At 37.1% G+C, this 22,866-nt stretch overlaps 1 protein-coding gene across 1 annotated transcript in view; it reads left to right on the top strand.

Annotated features, from left to right (window-relative positions):
* Positions 1 to 22,866, top strand: part of FOXP2 (forkhead box P2) — a 614,071-nt gene that overhangs the window by 59,532 nt on the left and 531,673 nt on the right. The window contains exon 3 of the mRNA XM_019624737.1: positions 22,426 to 22,570. The gene's annotated coding sequence lies outside the window, so the exon portion shown is untranslated. The remainder of the gene's footprint in view (positions 1 to 22,425; positions 22,571 to 22,866) is intronic.

Genomic DNA, 22,866 nt, shown 5'->3' with positions numbered 1-22,866 from the left:
CTTTATGTCCTCCTTAAGTTCCTGAAACATTCTTATCATCAGTGTTCTAAACTCTGTCTCTGAAAGGTTGGATACCTCTGTTTCATTTAGTTCCATTTCTTGAGGTTCCTTCTGATCTTTTACTTAGGACATGTTTATTTGTTTCTTCATTCTGGCTGTCGCTGATTGCTTCGATGTATTAAATCACCTAGAAAGATAAAAGAAAACAAAAAAAGAGAGAAAGGGGAAAAAAAAAGGAAAAAGAGAGGAAAAAAAAGGGAGGGGTTCTCTGCCCACTTTAATCTGCAGACCACTTGCTCAGCAATAGAGAGATTCTGGGCGACTCAGCACCAACTGTTGTTGGGAAGGGCTCAGTGTGTCATGCGCTGACTTCCCTCTAGATTTGAAGTAAGTGTCCCACAATTAGTTGCTGTGTGCTCTGGAACTGTGCTCACCACCAAAAATCCTCACAGGTTGTTGTGGGCTGTCTGCTGCTGCAAAAAACCCTCTGTGGACTGCAGAGGTAGGAGCTAGAGACCAGGGGCTCAGGGTGCCCCTGGCAACACAGCTCTAGGTGGGCGGGGCAGGCTCCCAAGGCACCACAGGGTGTGATCAGTGGCCCCCACCAAGTCAGAGCAGCATGCACTCCTGCATCAGCAGCCAACCCACACAAACTCGCCTGGAAAGCGCTGGCTGAATCACACAGGCACACAGCTCGCAGCCATACACTCCCAGGAAAACTCCCTGTCTCAGCCTGTCCCAATCAGCCGCTCAAAGATCAGGCAGAGCAGCCTGACAGCCAATTACCACCAAGACAACTCCGCATGCCCAGTGTGGAAATCAGGGACCTAAGGCGAGTTGCGCATTTCCGGGTCTCAATAAGTAGTCTGTTGTAATCGGAGCGAGCTTGCCTGGCGTTTCCCTGGCTACGCAGCACAAACAATATGGAGGGTGGGGATCCAAGGCTGCATGCGCGCACACACAGGCACGCAGGCACTCCTACGCCAATTCCAGCAGACCAATGCAGTCTCAGACCTGAGCCTCTGTGGGAGGGCCCAGCCCTGAAAAAATGGCGCCCTCCTGTGCATTACTCACGTGCAAGCTCCACACCAGGGAACAACGGTCCCAAAAACCTCCAGCTCCCGCGCCAGAGGCACTCAGTTCAGTCCTTCCCGCAGGCTCCTGGGCCCCGCTCACAAAGCCACTCCCTCCACCAGGAACCGGGTGAGTGCTCACCAGCAAGCGAGTTGGTTTGCCGGCTCCACTGGTTCTCCAGCCGCCCCCAGCCTCACCGAGTTGAGCAAAGAGAGTCCTCACTATTTTCTACTTCCAGCTATCGTAGAACTCCTCTTCCCGGCAATGTAACTCTGGGGTGGTGAGCGCGGTCTGGGGCCAGAGGGTCTTGCCCCCAACCGGAGAAGCCTCCCCACCACTGAGGTGTCCCTATTTTATTCTTTTTGTTGCAATTGTAGACGGATTTTTTTTAATTTTTCTAAAATTAAATAATTGTTAGTATATAAGAACACAACAGATTTTTGTACATTGATTTTGTGTCTTGCAGACTTTACTGTATTTGTTTATTGTTTCTAATAGTTTTTTGGTGAAGTCCTTAGTGTTTGCTATATAAAAATAATGTGGTTTGCCGAAAGCAACATTTGATCTCTTCCTTCCCAATTTGAATGCATTTTGTTTTTTTCTCTTGCCTGACTGCTCTGGCTAGGATTTCCAGTACTATTTTTAATAACAATTGTGAGAGTGGTCATCCTTTTCTTGTTCGTAATCTTACAGGAAAAGCTTTCATTTTTTTGCCGTAGAGTATAATGTTAGCTGAGGGTTTATCATATATGGCCGTCATTATGTTAAAATGCTTTCCTTGTCTACACAGTTTATTAAGTGTTTTACTCATAAATCATAAATTTAATCATAATAATAAATTTTATCTTATCAGATGCTTTTCTGCATCTATTGATATGATCATATGGTTTTTATCCTTTATTTTGTTTATATGGTATATCACATTGATTGATTTGCATATGTTGGACTGTCCTTGTACCCCTGGAATGAACCCTATTTGATCGCAAAAAATTTTTTTTAATGTATTGTATTCATTTGCTAGTATTTTCTTTAGGATATTTGCATCTATTTTTCATCAGAGATATTTGTATGTAATTAACTTTTTTGCTGTTGTTCTTGCCAGATTTGGTTTCAGGATAATGTTGTCCTCATAAAATGAGTTAGGAAGTATTGCCTCTTCAATATTTTGGAAGAGATTGAGAAGGGTAGGTATTAATTCTTATTTGAATGTTTGGTGGAGGTGGAGGGAAGCCAAGGACCCTGGACTGTTACTTTTTAGGAGATTTTGGTGACTGTTCCAATTTTTTTACTGTTGATCAGTCTATTTAGATTTTCGAGTTCTTCATGTCTCAGTCTAGGAAGGTTATATACAATTGTAACAACTTGCCCATTTTCCTTGGTTATCAAGTTTGGTGGCTTATAGCCTTTTGTAGTATTCTGGTTGTCCTTTGTATTTCTGTGGTGTCCCTTGTAACTTCTCTTTCATTTCTGATTTTGTTTATTTGTGTCTTTTCTTTCTTTTCTTTAGTGAGTCTAGCCAGGGTTTGTCAATGTTATTAATAATTTTAAAGAACCAGCTCTTTTCTGCATTTTTTGTATTGTTTTGTCCTCCATTTTGTTTAGGCGTGCTCTAATATTTATTATATCCTTCCATCTACTGACTTTGGGCTCTGTCTTTTTTCTTTTTTTTCTAGTTCTTTAAAGTGAAATGTTAGGTTGTTTGTTTCATATATTTTGTTTTGTTTTGTTTTGTTTTTTTGTTTCATGAAGTAGGTAGGTAATTCTATAAATTTCCCCCTTATTACTGCTTTTGCTGTGTCCCCAAAATTTTTATATTCTCTATTGTCGTTCTTATTTGTCAATATGTATCTTTTGTCCTATTATTTCTTATTTGATCCAGTTGTTATTTAGTAGCATCTCATTAAATCTCCACGTATTTGTTGTTTTGCCTGCTTTCTTTTTGCAGATGATTTCCAATTTCAAAGCATTGTGGTTGGAGAATATGTTTGGTATGATTTCAGTTTTCTTAAATTTTTTGAGGCTAGTTTTGTACCTCAACATATGGTCTATCCTTGACCATGTTCGTTGTGTACTAGAAAAGAGTATATATTCTGGTGTCCTGGGACGAAAACCTCTTTAAATATAAATTATATCCTTTTGATCTAATGTGTCATTTAAAGTTGATATTTTCTTATTGATTTTCTACTTGGATGATCTAGCCATTGCTTTCAATAGGTTATTTTGGTCCCCTAGTATAATTATGCTTTTGTCATTTTCTCCGTTTAATTCTGTTAATAGTTGCATTTAAATATTTTGGTTCTCCAAGGTTGGGTGCATATATATTAATAAGTGTCATGTGTTCTTGATGTATTCTCTCCTATATCATTATAAAATATCCATCTTTGTCTCTTGTTACCTTTTTTTATCTTGAAATCTATTTTGTCAGATATAAATACGGTGCCACCCACTTTCCTCTGCATTCCATTTGCTTGGAGTATCATTTTCCACTCCTTCACTCTGAGTCTATGTTTGTCCTTGCAGTTGAGATCTCCTGAAGGCAGAATATAGTTGGGTTTTGTTTTTTGATCCATCCTACTACTCTGTACCTTTTAATTGGTAAGTTCAGTCCATTTACATTTAGGGTGATTATTGATCTATGACGATTTCCTATAACCATGTTATCTTTTGTTTTTTGATAACTGTCTCCATTGTTTCTTTTCACTTGTGCTTCTGTCCGTTATTTCAGTTTGATGATATTCTATTATATTTTTCCTTTTTTATGTTGTGTCTCAGTTCTACATTTTTTTGTAACATTAGGTTTATGCAAAAGATATAGTTTCATATGTACAGTAGTCTGTTTTATTCTGATTGCATCTTATCTTCATTCACCTATACAAGGTCAGTCGTTTTCCCCCCTCTCTTTTTGTGTTTTTGTTGTCACAAATTATATCTTTTTGTGCTGTAAGTTTTTTTCCAAATTGCAATAGCTATTTTATTATTATTATTTTTTAATATTTTTACCTCCTTTAAACTTTGTTTTATTTACATTTTTAATGCCCTTTTCTGAACAACAGTTACAATTTCCTTCTTCTGTCTGTTAGTTAGCTCATAGTTTTGTATCATTTTGTCTTTGTGTTTCAGGTAGAAGAGCACTTTTCAGTATTTCTTGTAATGCTCCTCTTGTGGCAGTAAATTTCCTCAGCTTCTGTATGTTGGGAAAAGACTTTTATTTTTCCTTCGTATCTAAAGGATAACTTTGCTGTATATCTTATTGTTGGCTGGTGATTTCTTTCTTTCAATAATTTGAATATTTGATTCCACACTTTCCTAGTTTGCAGGGTTTCTGCTGAAAAACCTGATAATGATCTAATGGGGTTTCCTTTATAGGTTACCATGTTCTTTTCTCTAGGTGCCCTGAGAATTCTTTCCTTGTTGTTACTTTTTGACAGTTTTAATATAATTTGTCTTGGAGAAGGCCTTTTTGGATTGAGATAATTATGTGTTCTGTTAGCTTCTTAGATTCAAGGATCCAGTTCTTTCCATAGGTTTGGGGAGTTCTCATGGACTATTTGTTTGAATAGGCTCTCTGTTCCTTTCTCCTGCTCTTCTTCTTCTGGTATACCCATTATTCTTATATTGCTATTTCTAATGGAGTCAGATAGTTCTTGTAGAGTTTTTTTTCATTTATTTTTAAACTCTTGATTTTCTTTTTCTACCTGAGTCATTTCTAGTTATCTATCATCTGTGTCTAAATCCTAAACTCACTAGTTCATTCTTCATATCCTTTATTGAGTTTTCAGCTCCAGAATTTGTTTTTTTGTTTGTTTGTTTTTTCAGTTTCAGTATCTTAGGTGAAGTACTTGTTTTGGTCATTGATTTTATTTCTGAGCCCATCTAATTGTTTTTCTTAGTTTTCTTAAATATCTCAGTTTTTTCAGAGCTCCAATATTGAATTCTCTGTCATTTAAATCACAGTAATCCATGTTTTTAAGTTTATTTTCTTGAGATTTTTCATTCTCTTTCTGAATTCCTTTTTTCCTTCTTACCTTGGTTAGTCATTATGTTTGATGGATTATTTCTCCATGTGGGCATTTGTGAGAATGAAAACTTTTTTTTTTTTTAAGTGTTTGACACTTCAGTGTTCAGCAAGCTGATATGTAGAGGTCTTTCTTTTGTTTTCAAGTAGGTGGTGCTGAAGTGCAAGTTTTAATTTTTCTCTTATGTGCACTGCGGGGGCGTCAGGTATTGCCTTGGTTGGGGAAAGCGCCCTGTAATTCCTGAGCAGATGGACGTCCCCTTTATGCTCCAGCTAACTTGGTCTTGGGGCACCACTCCCATGAAATGGACAGGACAGGCTGTGGATTTCCTTTGTGTTCCCAGCACCGCATTCCTGTAGCCAAAAACTGCAGGCAGAGTTGCATCGCATTGTCCCAGTTGCCTCTACCAGGCTGCGTTGCAATGGGTGGGGGAGGGGCAGGTGGGAGCAGGTTGTGGAAGCAGGTTTATGTGCTGAAGTTCAGTTCTTTCCAGTGGGTTTAGCCACAGTGAATTCAGACCACATAGGCTGGAGAGTTTTTTCAGCCCCTTTTTGATTTGCCGAGTGAGGCTGGTTAAGCCACAAGGAGATGCTGTGGCAGATTTCTGCTTTTGTGGAATCCTTTGTCCGGTGATGTCCTGGGCTATGGGACAGCTTGACCTTTTGTACTGCTGCTCTGCTCCTGACCCTGGCCCCAGCCTTCATGTGTGATGGGTTGCCCGATAGCTGTCTGTTGCCCGATAGCTATCTGTTCTTGATTGCCCAATAGGGTTTGCACCCCAACCCTTCCCTGCCAATCTGACTCTCGGGCCATGGCATGTGCTAGGCTGCACATGGCTTCGTTCACTGTCCTTATCCCGTCCAGCCTCTGCTGTTTGCTCAGATACAGCCAAGTTCAGATGTGTCAGTGTGCAGGTTTCTCAATTGTGTTTGTGTGTTGAGAGGGAACGCTTTGAATTACAGCTGTCCAACTTGCTGTAGCTTCAAAAGGAGAGAACTGGAGGTCCTCTAACACTGCCATGCTACTTACTAGCTCTCAGGGTAGTAAAGCAGAACAATCAACTTTTGCCAATTCAACATGTATTTACTAAGCAACTAATAGTAGGGTTACATAGTACCCAGTTCAGATCCACCAGGAAAAATGACTGAGTTAGTTTCTGAATCCAGATAAACAGGCTAAGTCTAAGAGCTACAAGGTTTACTTCCTCTTACCCTTTGGCTGTAAAGCAAGTGAAACTTACTACCCTGCAGAAGCTGTCCAGTGTCGGATGTAAACACATACAGAGGCAGGAACGCATACACATATAAGGGATAATGTTTTGCTACTATAAAATTATTTATTCTTAACTCAAGAAAACTCAATCCCTATGTTAAAGGTTTTGAATGTTTTCACTGATTTTTGCAGCCAACTTATGGTTGCAAATGATGAACAAATGTGTTTTATTCCAATATGAATGTTGGTTGATAATTTGCTTATATTGAGGGGAAAGATGTGAGTAAAATAATAAAGATGTATGTTGGAACTTAACTAACTCATCATTTGTGTGAGCGATTCTTTTATTGAACCAGATTATAGTTTTTGAATATTGAAAGAATATTGCCTCAGTATTTTTGTGCCATGCATAGGAAAGCTGTTGGCCTGTCACTTGGGTCCTTACGTTGGCCTAACTGTTGGGCAGTTCACAGCATGGCAGCTGGCTTCCATCAGAGTGAGCACGTGACAGTTATTGGAAACTTCATTATGGGAATGACATCCCATCCTTTTGCCATATTCTGTTCATTAGAAGCAAGGCACTAAGTCTGCCCACACTCCAGGGGAAGAGATTTCATGGCATAGAGATACCAGAGCAGGGGATCATTGGGAGCCATCTTAGAGGCCCCACCTCAAGTATAAACCCTGGTAGATTGCTTTTCTTGGTACATTCCTTATCTTGTTGAAAGACATGGCTATCTACCACATATAACAAAGCCAAAAAACCTGAAAGCCATTTTCAATTTTCCCTCTTTAGTTCCTTTACCTTACTTAGTCAATCACAGTGAATGGTCCCTAATTTACGAACCGCTTTGAAATGTCTTGTTTGTTTCATCTGTATTGCTACAGTCCTCGTTCAGCTTTTTGTTCATCCTTGTTTGGATTACTTTTTACTCATACTTATGCTTATAATTTCTGCAGTTTCTCTTTCTATGCAATTAACATTTGACACCAGTTGCTCCCCAGTTCCTCTCCCTGTCCCCCGGGTTTTATGTAGCCTGTGGAACTGTATCATTGGGTTCTTAGTGCTGAACACAGTCTCTGGACGTGACACACATGCAAATTTTCAACTGAATGATCGGGCATTAGAGGCAGAACGGCAGTCAGTACTAAGAACTTACATATCCCTATGTCCCTAAATCATCCTTATGTTTTTTCATGGAATATTGGAAGTGCCTCCCGTTGGGAAAAGTATTAAATCCATCTTTTGTGTTCTAGTAACACAGAGCTGCTTTTCCTTGTCTTTTTTTCCTCGGAGTTCCAGGTTTTTCCCTACTACTTTTTGAACGCTGGTCTTGACTTCTTCTCTTCTCCTTGCAACACCTCCATCATCTGATATATTAGAAATAAACAATTGCCAAATGTATAATAAGTGATTATTAGCACAAACTTTTTCTACGAAAACTAATAAAAAGCAATTACATAGTTTCACTATGAAAAGAAGTTTACCCAAAGGTTCAGTAAATTCAAATCTTAGTTTCTTTATATAAAGTACTGTCTAGCATGCAGCTACTCTTTTCTGAGGTTAGAGTAACGTCAGCAGCACTAGACCTGTAACTACCACCAAGAATTGCTCTTATTATTAACCCCCACTACGCTTTGAATATTTTTGTCTAGCTGACAAATTGCATTCATTAAGGAAATAAAGTAATAATTTTTTTCAATCAAATAAAAAACATGTTAGCTGGAGCTTCTTAAGTTAACAAGTGAGACTTTTGACTTACCTGCTTTAAATAATTATGTGTTAAAAACAAATTAAAAATAAAATAAAGCAGAATCATGGATGATAGTTGAACTAATTTTAGCATTCTCTTGACTGAAAAAAATAATTTCCTTTGAATCCTTTGAAATACTAAGGATGTGGTAAACATATCACAATGAAATACAGCGCAAGGATCTCTGGTTTGAGGAGTTTTGGTGTATATTCTATAAATATTATCATCAGAAGCATTTTTAAATTGGAAAGGTTGAGGATTACTTGAGCACCATTTAATATGCAATTAGATTTTCTAGCAGGTACTAATTAAAAAAGAAATAAACTGCAAAAAGTTTGAGTAGCTATTTTAAGTTCCCTTTCTCCACTGATAAGCTTCAAATGGTGAATCTGGCTTGTTCAGTTTTAATCTAATTATTAAAAACAGGTAATACAAAATACCTCAAAGCCTGCTGTGCCTCAGTTACTTTAAGGGTATGAAGAGATAGTCATGTTTTTACACCCCCAACTCTAACAAAATAGGGTAGGGCCTGGGACAGCAGACCCTCCATCTGTCCCAATGTGCCATGTAATTGGTGTTGGTTTATATGTACGTAGTCATTAGCACTACCTTACTTATCCATTTTTCCCTTTCAAGAAGCAATCATAATAATCATTTTCTTGGTATTTTTCTAGAAATAGTCGTATATGTAAACATGTGTATCTCTATATGTCATTTTTCACACATGGTAATATAAACATACACACTGATATATTCTGCTTTTGTAAGTTGTTCCTTGTTAGTAAATATAGTGACATTCTATTGCTTTTCTTGCTTCATGGTCTTGCTTTTTAAATAAATACATCATTTTTATTCACAAATGGTAAATCTTTAAGAAGTTTTGTTAATATCTGCTTAAAATAGGTGTATATTCTTTATATGATGTCTACTTCAACAAAAACAACTTCTTAAACTTCTTAAAATTGCAATGGTTTATGTCACTGGTGGTCACTTTAGATTGCTGAGGTTTTCCTAGATATCGGTTTCTCTCCTTGGCTGAACTATTGTGTTTCTAGCTGGGCTTTTATTGTACAAGCAGACTGTTTTTGATCAGATTGTATTTACATGACAGCCTGGAATTGTGGCATTCCGTCAAGTACATCGTACACATTTAAAATGTTGTCTAAATATTTATTCACATGATGGATTACTGTGGCTCAGAAAAAGAAGTTACAACCTATTGAGTAAATAATTTTAGTTTTTAAAAAATTGGAAAGGCTTTGAAGGGGTCATAATGATATCTCAGTTGTTAGAAACAGCCACTGAACACCCTTGCTTTTTCCTCTAAATGGTATTTTAATTCTTAAGTGTTTTAGCAACAAGACAAAACAGGGGAAAAAAACAAAAGAAAAATTTAAACCAGTTGCCTGCAGGTATAGATTTTCTTTCTTCCTTTCCATGCTCAGATACCATCTCCCGATCTTGAAAAAACAAACAGACAAACAAAATTACAGTCAAACAAACAAAATCATACTATTGCAGCGAAAATTTAAGATTACTGGAGGCTAAAACAAAATTTTAAAGTAAACAGTTGAAATTGTAAAAAGATTTAAAATAAGTGGATGGATTTCACTCAAATTTGAAAGGTTATTTTTTTGTATTTTTTGTAATAAATTGCCATTTGATTTAAATTCGATTTTGTAAATCTTCTGTTTGAGAAGTAGTTTATTATTTTTAGGTCAATTCAAAAATTGTGCACTTCATGCTGCTTCTGTTCTTTCAAAAAGGAGACAAGTTTTTTGGTCTTAATTAATTTAAACGTGTGTTGTGTGTGTGTGTGTGTGTGTGTGTGTGTGTGTGTGTGTGTGTATTTATTTTCTTAATAATGTGGCACCAAGTTCTTTTATTTATAATTCAAAGATTGTTTTAACTTTACAAACTTTTTGTATTTATTTGAGATGAATTTGTTATTTCTAAAGAAAGTAAAGAAATAGATTGCATTGTTTTCATGCAATACTAAGTTTATCTAGACATTGTAGGTTTGTGATTGTAACATCTTTTGACAAGCAAATTAGACCGTAGAAAGAGCATCCAAGTTGGAGCTTGGGGCATATGGTGTCTCCTTCTGCAGATATAATTCAAAAGCAAGTCTTTCTGTTCAGTGAGGGGTTCTTTACTTCAGTGTGCAAGGGAAAAAGTAGCCTCTTATCTTCAAGAAAATTGTAATCTTAGTAGAAAAACGTACCTGTCTAAATTGAAGCTGAAAATAAGAAAGATTAAGAAACTCATACACACAATTTCATTACTTTTAAGATCTAAAAATAAAATCTGAATATAAAAATAGTTAAGGAAATACAGTTAAGGCAGCAGAAATCCAACAAAGTTATCCCAGCAATTAGAATTATTAATCCTGTGAAAACCTTGCTCTATAAAATAACGCTATCACTAAGATTTAGTATCTGGTATGTTACAGTATGTCAGCATGCTAACAAGTATTGTTCTGAAATGACCGATTGAACACTATTTTTGCATGTCAGCATTCTTACGTTAGCTATCTTATCGAGGACTGAAAGGTAAAACAGGCCAGTGTGTACACATTTGGGGAATCCAACATGTGTGTAAAGACGCGGGCGGGTGTCTCGGTCAGCCCTAATTCATATTGTCATTTTGACCACACACGTCTACAGATGGTGGAGCTGTGGCTGCCCATCAGAGCGCTAATACCTTTGAGACAGCTGTTGCAGATCAACCTCTTTTACACGCTTTAGGTCAAAAGTAGTCAAACCTGTTACAGCACCTGCTTGTGCATATGCAAATCTGTTGTTTTGTCATTTCATTAAACAAGAAGTGGTAAGAGTCTCTTGTGGTTGTAAATAAGTCTGGAACATTGCCTACATGAAGTGAAATCCAGCAACAGACAACTGTGATTTCTGTTGTGTAGTCATGGGAGGTTGCTTCGGTTGGGGGCTTTGTTTCTGGAAGACTGCTCATGATTCTGAGGGAGGGTAGAGAGGCAAGTTTGTTTTTGGAGGCAAGAACAGGGAAGGTGTTTGCTGTCACTGATTGTAGGGTAGTTGTGAAGTGGGCCGTGCCCAGAAGCTACCTAATGCCACGCGGGGCCCAGATCCGCTGCACACCTGAGTTTTCATCTTCTGCTGAGCCTGCAGCAGACTCTCCAGGCTCTGGAGCCGACAAGATGTCTACTTTGGTTTGGAGCCCATTGATCCACAGAACAGAACGCGCTTGTGGGAGCTTCTCTTCGACAGAAGGACATAAATGATTGAAATGTTTTCTTTAAGAAAAAAAATATATCATTTGTTTATAGACTTTACTGCTTATGTGGAAGAAATGGTCAAACAGTAATGCAGGCAGAGTTTCTTCGAAACTTTCACAAATTTGGGGATTATAGTCTTCTTCAATTTAGGTACATTAGAAATAAAAGTGGGAAAACAGTTTGTGGGGGTGGGGGAGCAGGTGGAAGGAAATTCCTTATTTACTGTATCTCTTAAAAAGCGTAGTGGCGTGTTCTAAAATGGCACCTCAGGATTTTCAAAATGACTAAAGATTTTACTCTGTGTTGCCATAGATTGCTGTGGGGGAGAAAAGGGAAATACTAGAACTGATGAACAAATGTTGCATGCTGTCATTTTAGATTACATTACTTTGCTTGAAGTTGTTCCTAATTTTCCTTTTTAAAAAACAATGCAAAATGCATATGACATAGAAAGTAATGTTACGAATGTGTTAATTGTGTTAATTATATTGAAGTGTGTTCTGACATGGATTTACAATAAGCAGGACTAAAAAGTATTATTTTCTAGCTTTGGGGGGAAATTAAAAATTCTTCCCTGACCTTTTAACCTTGTCAAATGATTTCCCTGCTCTTGACATAGTGCATTATATTTGCAAAGGTTGGAAGTTAACTCTTCAAGGTACCAGACATCATTTTTATTGGGATATTAATTCTCAGAGGTGCTAATCTCATCAAGATTTGTGGGCATTTTCTTTCATAGGCCATTCTGATTTGTAGCTCTTTCTTTTCACAGCAGTATTAAATACCAAACCTTCTCTGATATGGAAGTTCATTAGAGATATGTCTTTGATGGCAGCACTTTCCTGGCTTCAGTTTCAAATACCTTGATGTAAAGCTTAAGAAGCCATTGTGTTGTAAGCCCTCCTTGATGTGCCTTATTTAGATCTGCATAGTAAATCAAGGAAAGTAAATAACAAGGCAGCAGATGTAAGCATGGAGATAAGGCCAGTGAACAATTGTATTTGTATTTTGTTATGATGTTGACAGGAGCTAAAATTCACTAATCTAGTTCAACTTATCTGCATTTCAAAGAAATCTCATTTAGCAGCAACTTGAAGGTTTGTAGGATAAAGTTCTTTTATTGCAGCTTTTATTGCATTCTTTGCTAATTTATCTGGTCAAGATTTAGCCTTGCTTACTTAGAGCTGCAAGAATGTTACAAGGAGTCTTAAATACTGTGAAAGCATTAATGTCTAGACTATGAACTGAAGGTAATTACATATCCTGCTCTGAATAGGGTACATTTAGAAAATACTGCGGTCCAAACTCAATTGTCAGGGCAATATAGATAAGGTAGGTTTCTTTTTTCTTTTTTTTTTTTTATTCTCTCTCCTGCTTGTTTGCTCTGTCATTTTTTCCCACTTCACAAATAAGTTAATATATAATCAACTACTCAGAAATTATGCACAAAATGAGTAGATTTCCTTTAAACGTGAATCTATGGAATCTGATATTGGTTGTGCCCTTTTGAAAACGGAAGATTATTGGTTTTGAAAGTCTGATATCCTTATTTGACTCTGTGGTTATAAACATGTAGAATACATAAAATGAAATATGCTTAATGTGAATCTAAGCATGTTGTAATAAGCATATTCTGTTGACAACATGTACACATAATATTGGTATTTTCTGATTTTGATTATGTTAATTAATGGAAATTAGTTATTTTTAAATATCAGCAAATTAAATATTATGTGTATATTTATATATTAACAAAATTTTGGGTAAATTTCACTTGCATTGGTTTCAAAAGAATAGACTACTGGGTTAGGACAGTTATTTATACTGAGCTCAAGTGCTATCTCTGCCACTTACACTCTTTGAGATCTTGGATAAATAACTTTCCACAGTGAATTTTTCCTGTAAACTATTGGGGGGTGATTCAGAAGTGCTCCGTCTTCCCAGTTAGAAGGTCCTGGTCACTCATTAACAACTCTCTGTATGTCAGGCACCATGCTTGACCCAAAGTTTATGTAGGTAAATTATCCTCCCTAAAATAATTCAAGTGTAAATGTTCCATTTTAAAAAATGTATTGCTAATACAATTACAATTTGGAATATAATTTTGTACTTCTCTTTCAGATTCTTATCAACTCCTTGGGTGATCCCAGTTTGTTGCGCATGCAAGTTTTGATTCCATTCTCTGTGAGACACAGAGAATTACTTTAGTGGTCCTTATGTCATTTAAAACAAATTGTCACGTAACATGATTTTCACACAAAAAAACCCTATAATTTTGTTTTGGGTTCTAAATTTTAATGTTGATTCAGAACTTCAGGGTAGATATTTAAAACCAAGTATTTTATTTGACTGTCTTAGTACAGTTGGTCTAGTATGTTTTCTACAGAAGTAAGTCAAATAATGACTTGGTTGTCCCCTATGAGACATATTTTTGAAAGGTTTATTTAGAACTTGAAAATAATGGTAGTGAAAGTAATTTCCTGGAATTGATGAACATAAAAGATTAAGAGAATTTAACATAACTGTCTTTCTTTGAGTTATACCTTAGCTTTGCTTCTACCTTGTTCACCATTCCTTGTCAAGTCATTCAGTACTTCCTTTAATAAAGGTAGGCTGTTAAGAAAGACACAGTTGAATAACACATATTCTCTATTTTTGGATAGTTTTTAATTAAATTAAATGTGAGAAATCAGGTTTGTGGACAAATGCATTATATGGTAGATTAAGTGAACAGTTTTCAATAGGAAGTTGTAGAGAAAATGCTATGTGAGTCGATGACTCAGGCTAAGAAAATAAGCAAGTGCTTCATGGAGGTGATGGTAATTGAATTGAGGCTTGAAAGGTATGATACAGTTTGAACAAGTAGAATTTGAGAGGAGCGAGATATTCTAGGTGGAACAAATTTAGAGTTTAAAAGATGATAAAGGCAAACATGAAATGTTCAGGTTGATTCTGGAATGCAGAAAAGACTAGTGGAACAAATTAAAGGAGAGGCAGATTTGATACCAAGATGAAGGGCTATAGGTTTAATAAGTTTTGGTTTATTGGCTAAATATTGAGGAACCCCTCCTTCTGTTAAACACTAAATGATGCACTCTAATAAAAGGCACCAGGGAAATATTTGCATGATTTGAAGTCAAATTTATTGAATTTAGGTATTAGTGTGTTTCACTCCTTCCCCTATAGCAGTCCAATAGATTTTTTTAAATATTGTATATTTGGACAACTTTGTTAGGTTTGGTATATTCTGCAAAGATTAATGGGGAGAGAGATGTTTGAAAATATTTGGTGGATGTGAGGGATATAAATTTGAAATTGTCATTTGACAAACGGGGAAAAGACTATCATTGTATTAATAGAAGTAGAAGAGACAGTGTTGCTTTAAGATGCTTTATAGAGATATCTTGTCTTTTTTGGTATGTATTTAAGAAAACTTGGGTGTTCTTGAGTAAAGAGAAGGTTTGAGGTAAAATTCTGAATCTAGATTGCCATTATTAATTTGAAGATGGGTCAGAGCCAGAATATTCAAGTAAAGATGTTTAAGAGGCAGTAGAGGGTAAAGAGCTGAGCAAAAGAGAGGATAGAACATTGCATTTATAGGCTATTTTAGGTAACAAAATTAAATATCAAACATTTCTCAAAATGTAAGTGGATTGTATACCAAAAGTTTTTTTGTATTGGTTGTCCAGAACTCAGACCTGACTTTCCTTGAGAAAACCATGTTATACATGATATTCGGTCACAGGCCAGCCATCAATTTAACTTTGAGGTTAAAAAGGGGTGATCAGTGTCCCTTGTAGAGCTTGCAAGTATTATTTGTTGATATTTATTATTTTTAATATAAAATTAGTTTTTAATTTTAAAAATTAGTTTTCTCTCTCTCTCTCTGTCTCTGTCTCTGTCTCTCTCTCTCTCTCTCTCTCTCTCTCTCTGTCTCTCTGTCTCTCTCTCTCACACACACACACACACACACACACAATGGTTTTCCCAAACTCTTGAAAATTCACATTTGTCAAGACTAAGCCTGCATTTCTACACATCAAATGCAGTGATCTGATGGGGGTTAAAACCATGTTTAGATTTTCCCAATGTACCCTACAACTTTCCTTTATCTTGCACCTAGCTGCTTTACACTTTTATGTTTGGTATTTTATTTTGTAATCCTTCTGATGTATTTGATGTTTATGATATTATTTCTATTAATATTTGTCTTGAAACCTAACCACTAAATGCAACAATTTTTATAAGTGAAACATGCTTGGATTTAAAGGAGATATTACTATAGTGGGTTTGGACTTACCCTCTTGTCTGTTGTTGCCTTTGAGTCCTCTGTAGGACTTCCCTTTCTCCTAACTACTCCTTGCTTCTTTGGTCTGGAAAGAATACTATCAGATTTACATTTCAGAAAACCAACAAACAAATGAAAAAATGTACACTATGCTTAGGTTGTGTTGTGGAGTATGGATTAGAGGGGATTAAAACTAGAGAAAGGGAGATGAGATAAATTGTATATTCAGTAAGAATGTTAAACCTGCGGGTCAGGAGAGATGTATGGACTGCATGTAATTATTAAGGAATTATTTGCAACAAATGGTGGTTGATGCAAGAAATAGAGTGCATATTAAGAAAAAAAGAGGACTAGAAAGGTCTTGGGTAAGCTATATTGAAGAGGTATATGTAAGAATAGGAACTAGCAGACACTTTAAAAAGGATGTCTGAGAGGTAGGAGAGGAATCAAGAAAGAATGGTTTCATGGAAGCCACAGGGAGAGTTTTAAGAAGGAGGGAGTGAAAAATAAACTAAATGAATTAGAGAAGCTAAAGAAACCAATAATTAAGAAGTCACAATAGATTTGTCAGCTAGGAGGTGATTTCTATGCTGATGATAAAATGTTTAGCTTCAGTGATGTGAGGATTTAGTAAACCCTTGACCATCTATGTGAATTTATTAATGTTAACATAATAGAATATTGAGTAGGAGATCCAAGATGGAAAATTAGATAAAACTCCGTGTGCTTCCTTCTGTGAACGCAGTACATTTACAATTAAATTTTAGAACAGTCAACCTGGAGAACCATCAGAAGTCTGGCTGAACAGAAGTTTTATAACTAAGGATATAAAGAGGAAGCAAGGTTGAGACTGGTAGGAGGGGTGGAGACAACAAAGGGGCTGGCCCCAAACCTCCGTGTGGCAGATGAAAATCAGGAGGGGTATCTTGGCCATGGAGGTTCCCCCTGGAGGAGAGACCTCAGCCCCACACCAAGCTCCCCGGCCCAGAGTACTGGTGCCAGGAAGAGGAGCTCCCACATCATCTGGCAGAAAAACAGTGGGGATTCTGACCATTCGGGTGACACAGAAAGGTGAGGGAAACCCAAATGTCCTCTTTACGGGGCTGCCACACAGACTCTCTCACTCCTAGGCACTCATCCTGGGTTCTGGCAGAGGGACGGTGACTTGTGGGGCATCAGAGGCATATGGGGGAGAGACTTAGTTGTGTGGCTGTGGAGCAAGAGCTGGAGGACTGTCACCATTTTTCCTGTGTGGGGTCTTCCTCCCATGTAGCCAGCAAGTGAGTACCATCCCATCTTTCCTGCATTGAACTGTCCACCACAGGACAAATCTGAATCTGATTGGTCTGGTGAGCTCCACTGGGGCCCTGCCCCACCCAACTCCCCCAACTTTGGAGGCACTTTCATGGGAGCAGCCAGCCCTGCCCACATTGCACTCATTCTCAGAAAACTGTTGGAGTCCATGGGTCCCAGGCAGGCGGCAACTGGCCAGGGTTTGCTCTGAGACTTTTGCTGAGTCACTCCAGGCTCAGCACTGGCACTAAACCAGAGTCTACGTTAACCTGGTGACCACAACTCTTTTCACTCTAGTGACTCCCTGAGACCCTGTTTCACCCAATTTTCGTACCATGCAAGGCTCTATCAGTGGCTGAACCTTAGGAGCTGGCAGGTGGCAACAGGCTTTGGGGTGTCCTGGTGTTTTTTTGGAGCTACCCCAGGTCTGATACTGATGGTAGATGTCCTCAGTTCACAGTGCGGCCTCTCCCACATGCCTCCATCTTTAGCACAGGCAGCAAACAATCTCCCACATGCTTCCATCTTTAGCACAGGCAGCAAACAACTGTGGATCGCTTTGTAGCTCCTACCAGGTACTCTTTGGCTGGTCACAGGCAGTGGGTGACCTAGGCCTGCACTGGAGCCCCTCCCAAGAGGCTCTAGAGCCAACATACTAGGAGGTTGTCTTCAGACCACAACAGAGAACCACCTAATTAGCCCTATAAGTGGCACACCCAAAGGGCAGTCTCAACAGGCACTGGAGCCCAATGCGGGGACTCCCATTCAGTGGGGTAAACACCTCACACAGCAGCCCATAGGCTGTGACATGGGCAAACCCCACAGCCCGTCAGCCTGAGGGTCAACCCCACCCACTGACATACCAATAGCAGTCAAGGCTCTACTATAACAGGAGATCACACACAACCCACACAAGGGACACTGCTGGAGCACCCAGGGCAGGTGAAAAAGGAAAAGAAAAAGTAATCCACAAAAACGAGGAGAGTTTAAGAGACCTCTGGGACAACATCGAGTGTAACAACATTCACTTCAGAGGGGTACCAGAAGGTGAAGAGAAAAAACAAGGAATTGAGACCCTGTTTGAAGAAATAATGACTGAAAACTTTTTAACCTGGTGAAGGAAATAGATATACAAGTCCAGGAAGCACAGAGAGTTCCAAACAGGAGGAACCCAAACAAGCCCCACACCAAGACACATTGTAATTAAAATGGCGAAGTTAAAGACAGAGAGAGAATCCTAAAAGCAGCAAGAGAAAGGCAATTAGTCACTTACAAGGAAGCTCCCATAAGACTGTCAGCTGATTTCTCAACAGAAGCTTTGCAGGCCAGAAGGGATTGGCACAGAATATTCAAAGTGATGAAAAGCAAGGACCTACAACAAAAGGGTACTCTACCCCACAAAGCTATCATTTAGAGTCGAAGGACAAATAAAGAGCTTCCCAGTCAAGAAAAAGCCAAAGGAGTTCATCACCACTTAACCAGCATTACAAGGAATGTTAGAGGGACTTCTTTAAGAAGGGAAAAAAATACAAAAGATTAAAGTTATAAATAATAAAATGGCAATAGCTACATATCCATCAACAAATATACTTTCAATGTAAATGATTAAATGCTCTAATCAAAAGACAGGAGAGCTGAATAGATAAGAAAACAAAACCCTTACATAATGCTGTCTCCAAGTGACTCACTTCAGATTGAAAGACACACAGAGATGAAAAATAAAGGAATGGAAAGAAGTTATTTCACGAAATGGAAAAAGAAAAAAGGGGGTAGCAATACTTATACCAGACAAAATAGACTTTATAACAAAGGCTGTCATGACAAGAGACAAAGAATGATCCAGTAATCCCACTTCTGTGTATTTATTCGAAGAAACCAAAAACGCTACTTTGAGGGGACGAGTGAATCCATATCTTCATTGCAGCATTGTTTACAATGGCCAAGATGTGGAGGCAGCCTGGGTGTCTGTTGATGGATGAATGGATAAAGAAGAGGTGGTACATGTATATAGTGGACTATTACTCAGCCATTGAAGGGAATTAGTTCTTGCCATCAGTGGCGGCATGAATGGACCTGGAAGTTATTTTGCTGTGAAGTATGTCAGACAGAGAAAGACAGATGAAATGTGATTTCACTTGTATGTGGAGCCTAAAGAACAAAATGAATGAACAAACAAAACAGAAACAGACTCATAGGTACAGTGAATATTTTGATAGTTACCAGATGGGAGCGGTTTGGGGTTGTGGGTAAAAAAAGGGGATGGAATTAAGAAGTACAAATTTGCTGTTACACAGTAGTCATGAGGATGTAGGGTATAGCATAAGGAATATAGTCAGTAATATTGTTGTAACTATGTATGGTGTCAGATGGGTACTAGATTTGTTGGGGTGATAGATAGGAGGGGTTGGGGACGGTAAAAAAGGTGAAGGGATTAAGAAGTAGAAATTGGTAGTTACAAAATGGTCATGGGGATGTGAAGTAAAGCATAGGAAATACAGTCAATAATATGGTAATAACTATGTATAGTGCTAGATGGGTACTAGACTAGTCAGGGGGATCACTTCTTAAATTATATAAATGTCTAACTACTATGCTGTGTACCTGAAATTTATATAAAATAATACTGAGGGGGAAAAGGTGAAGGGGAATAAGAGGCCCAAATTTCAAGGTAGAAAAAGAATAAGTCATGGGGATGTAATGTAAGCATAAGGAATATAATCAATAATATTGTGGTAGCGTGGTACAGTGTCAGATGGTTGCTGGACTTATCATGGTGATCACTTCTTTAGGTATAAATGTCGAATAACTATGGTTTATCCCTGAAACTTACAGCATTGTGTGTTAGCTATATTTTTAATAAAAACCTCATAAAAAAAGAATAGAATCTTGTTCACTCTAATTTCTACAATATACTTTTTCCATGTAACAGCATCATAGAAAACAAAAAAAACCCAATTTGTTGATAAAAGGAAATAATAAAATGATAACTTATAATAAATCAGTGATACCTGGGTGAATATATAAAGTTATTACCCAAACTTGCACACTTTTGCAAAGGTAAGGGATTGCTATGACTAATTTCATTGAGTATGAACCACAGTACCAGCCCATGCAGGATGAGCGCTCAGCCTGATTACGGTTCACATTTATTGAATGCTAACGATGTGTCAGATACTGAGATGAGTTATTTACCTGTGTATCTGATTTAATGACTATGGGTTTTAGTTGCCGACATTAAAAATACTTTGTATATATTGAATTCATTGACAAAAATGCTATACATAATTTTGATGACTTTAGTGAATGTAGCAGTTTATTAAATAAAATACTGGTACCCACTAGGTACCAAGTTCTAGTGAATGGGGAAAAGATGATGATTAATACATAGTTTTCATTTGTCTACCCATGTAGTTGAGAGAATCTGGGAATAGAATTTCAGCGTAACCTTGTAAAGTGGCATGATGATAGTGTTGTTTGTGAAGACTTCAACAAGTACCTTAGTTCATTATGTACTGTATTTTTTAGGGTTAGAATTATAGTGTATTTGGACTTTGTATGGTAGCGTTTGCTTTTTGTAAAAAAAAATGTTTCATTGATGTAGAAGCTAAAGTATCAGTAACTGTACATATAAGTGGGTCATTTTCTATTATAGAAATTATAGTCTGGTGTGTGTGTGTGTGTGTGTGTGTGTATGTGTGTGTGTATGTGTGTGTGTGTGTGTGTGTGTGTGTGTGTGTGGTGTATACGCCTGTGTATAGAGAGAAGGGGAGGGAGAGAGAGAGGTCAGTTCCTTATCACAAAGGATGCATTTCCATATCTATAATGTAATTTTAGCCACACTCAAGCTATATTCTGTGAAGGGTCTGGCATATTTCTCTGACACATCTGGGAGATATATATGGCATTAATTAGCATAGGTATTGCTATAAATGGCATGCCAGTCCAGGACAACAAAAAGTATTTGTTGCTGATGTCAATCATTCATCCTTTGTCAGTTCAAAAGGCTTCCCTAAAGGAATTTTCATTGATCTTCACTGACCCAAAATATAGCAGGACTATTCCTGTGTTCCAGAAACAAAAGTAGAAGTACCTATGTTTGAAAGCCCTATGGAGATACTCATATAGAAAGTACATGTTGATAAATTTTAATAGTAAGATTATTGAATTAGGCTAAGATTAGTGGAACCTTTTGAAAAGAAAACATAATTTTCTATAATCCTAAAATGTAGTCTTGAATGAGGTTTCTCCTTCAATAGCTTGAATTTTTGGTAGTCAAATTTGTGTTTTTATTTCACTTTGAAATAATTTTGATGTATTCCAGGCAAATGATCGCAAGCACCACTTGCAATAGGTAAACACTGAAGGGAGTTATACAAGTATCAATTTGTGATCAGATTGATGACTTGAGTGGTATTTTTTTGCCCATATATATTTTGTTTTTTGTAGTTAGCTATTCTGATACAGGTATTGATTGACTTCATTTGTTTATCATTTTCTCACCAAACTATAAAAAAAATAATAATCGCAGGGTAGAAGTCTTAAGTTCTGAGCAAAAACTGGCTTTAAAGTACTAGCAGACACATTTCCCCAGAACATCTATATTTTATTTCTAATTTTTCTCCAGATGCTCCCCCTATGTTCTAATTTATTATTTAGTGAAAGGCAGGAGGGTGTGGTCCAGGGCATGGCACAAGTTGAAGACATTTATCTTAATATTTCATTTTAATGAGGCAGATAATATCCATTATTAGAAATGTACATTTGATAAAATTTGTGTATTATAATTAATTCTCTTAAAATTATGAATGTATGTACCAAAAGGTCAGGCAATCATACATCACAGTTTTGTATCCTTGTAAAGGTAGGATATGTTGCATTTTGTGTCTTACAGCTGTTAGAGAATTAGCATGAAACCAAATTTAGAATGTACTCTAATTTGACCAATGTGTCCTGTTTGAATAGCAGTTCCCCACCTTTGTGCCGTCTTGGAAATTCTTGCTGCAGGTTTCTTGCCCTGCCTTACAGACCTCTGCCATCTGTTTCTGGTCTGTCTCATGCTCTCGAAATGATCATTTTTTTTATTATTCCATTTAAAGTTTTAAAAATAGATTTTCCTTTACAGTTTTCTAATCATCCTGTAATTCTTTAGCCCTAAGACATTAAAATGAATGAGTAAAAATATTTAATACCTAATCGTCTCTGCAGTCCATTCAAACTCATGGATTTGCAAAATTGTGTTAAAGTCTTTTAAAAATACATTTGAGTAGGCTTTTGTAGTCATTTGAATTTTGAATATTAATTTTCTCTTACTATGCTGCTTAGCCATAAAAAGAAGATAGATGTGGGTTTCTTTTAGTGGTGTTAATTTAAAGTACTTGATTTATTTATTATAATATTCAACAATGGCAATTCCTATTTTCTCTGTTCACCTCAGATCCAACAGAAAATAATGAGAAGCCCCCACCCCCAAGCACAGTGAGAAAAAAGTTTGATGCATTTTTGTAATAATTGATTAAAAGTATAATTTCCCCCTAGATCAAACAAATAATAGAAGTCTGTTGAAGCTTTGTCCTGACCTATTCTGGAAGTAGAAGAATACCCTGGAGAAAGGAGCATTGTAAGCACAAAGAATAAGACTCCTCAATCCTGGAAGAGAGAATTAAAGTCTAACCCTCCAAATGTAAGTCGTCTGTACTCTATACTTTTCATACAACAGTTTTTTTGTGGCTATTCAGGTATTAGCAGAAAAATATGTGATGACAATATTATTGGGATTTTTTTCTTCACTATAAAATATATAATGTTTTGGTTGATAACTTTTATATTTCTTTTTGTGTTAAAATTTTCTCACTAGTAATATAAGGTGATGTTTTGCAATAATAATATTTAATGCAAAATGGATTAATTTTAATTTTATATACTGACAGAGAAATGTTAAGAATGTTGAGAGTAGTCTGATAAAAACAAGGTAATTTC

The sequence above is a fragment of the Hipposideros armiger genome, unplaced genomic scaffold, assembly GCF_001890085.2.
Source record: "Hipposideros armiger isolate ML-2016 unplaced genomic scaffold, ASM189008v1 scaffold_604, whole genome shotgun sequence".
Lineage (NCBI taxonomy): Eukaryota > Metazoa > Chordata > Mammalia > Chiroptera > Hipposideridae > Hipposideros > Hipposideros armiger.
The sequence above is the reverse complement of the archived record's forward strand: the minus strand, read 5'-3'. Positions and strand labels throughout refer to the sequence as shown.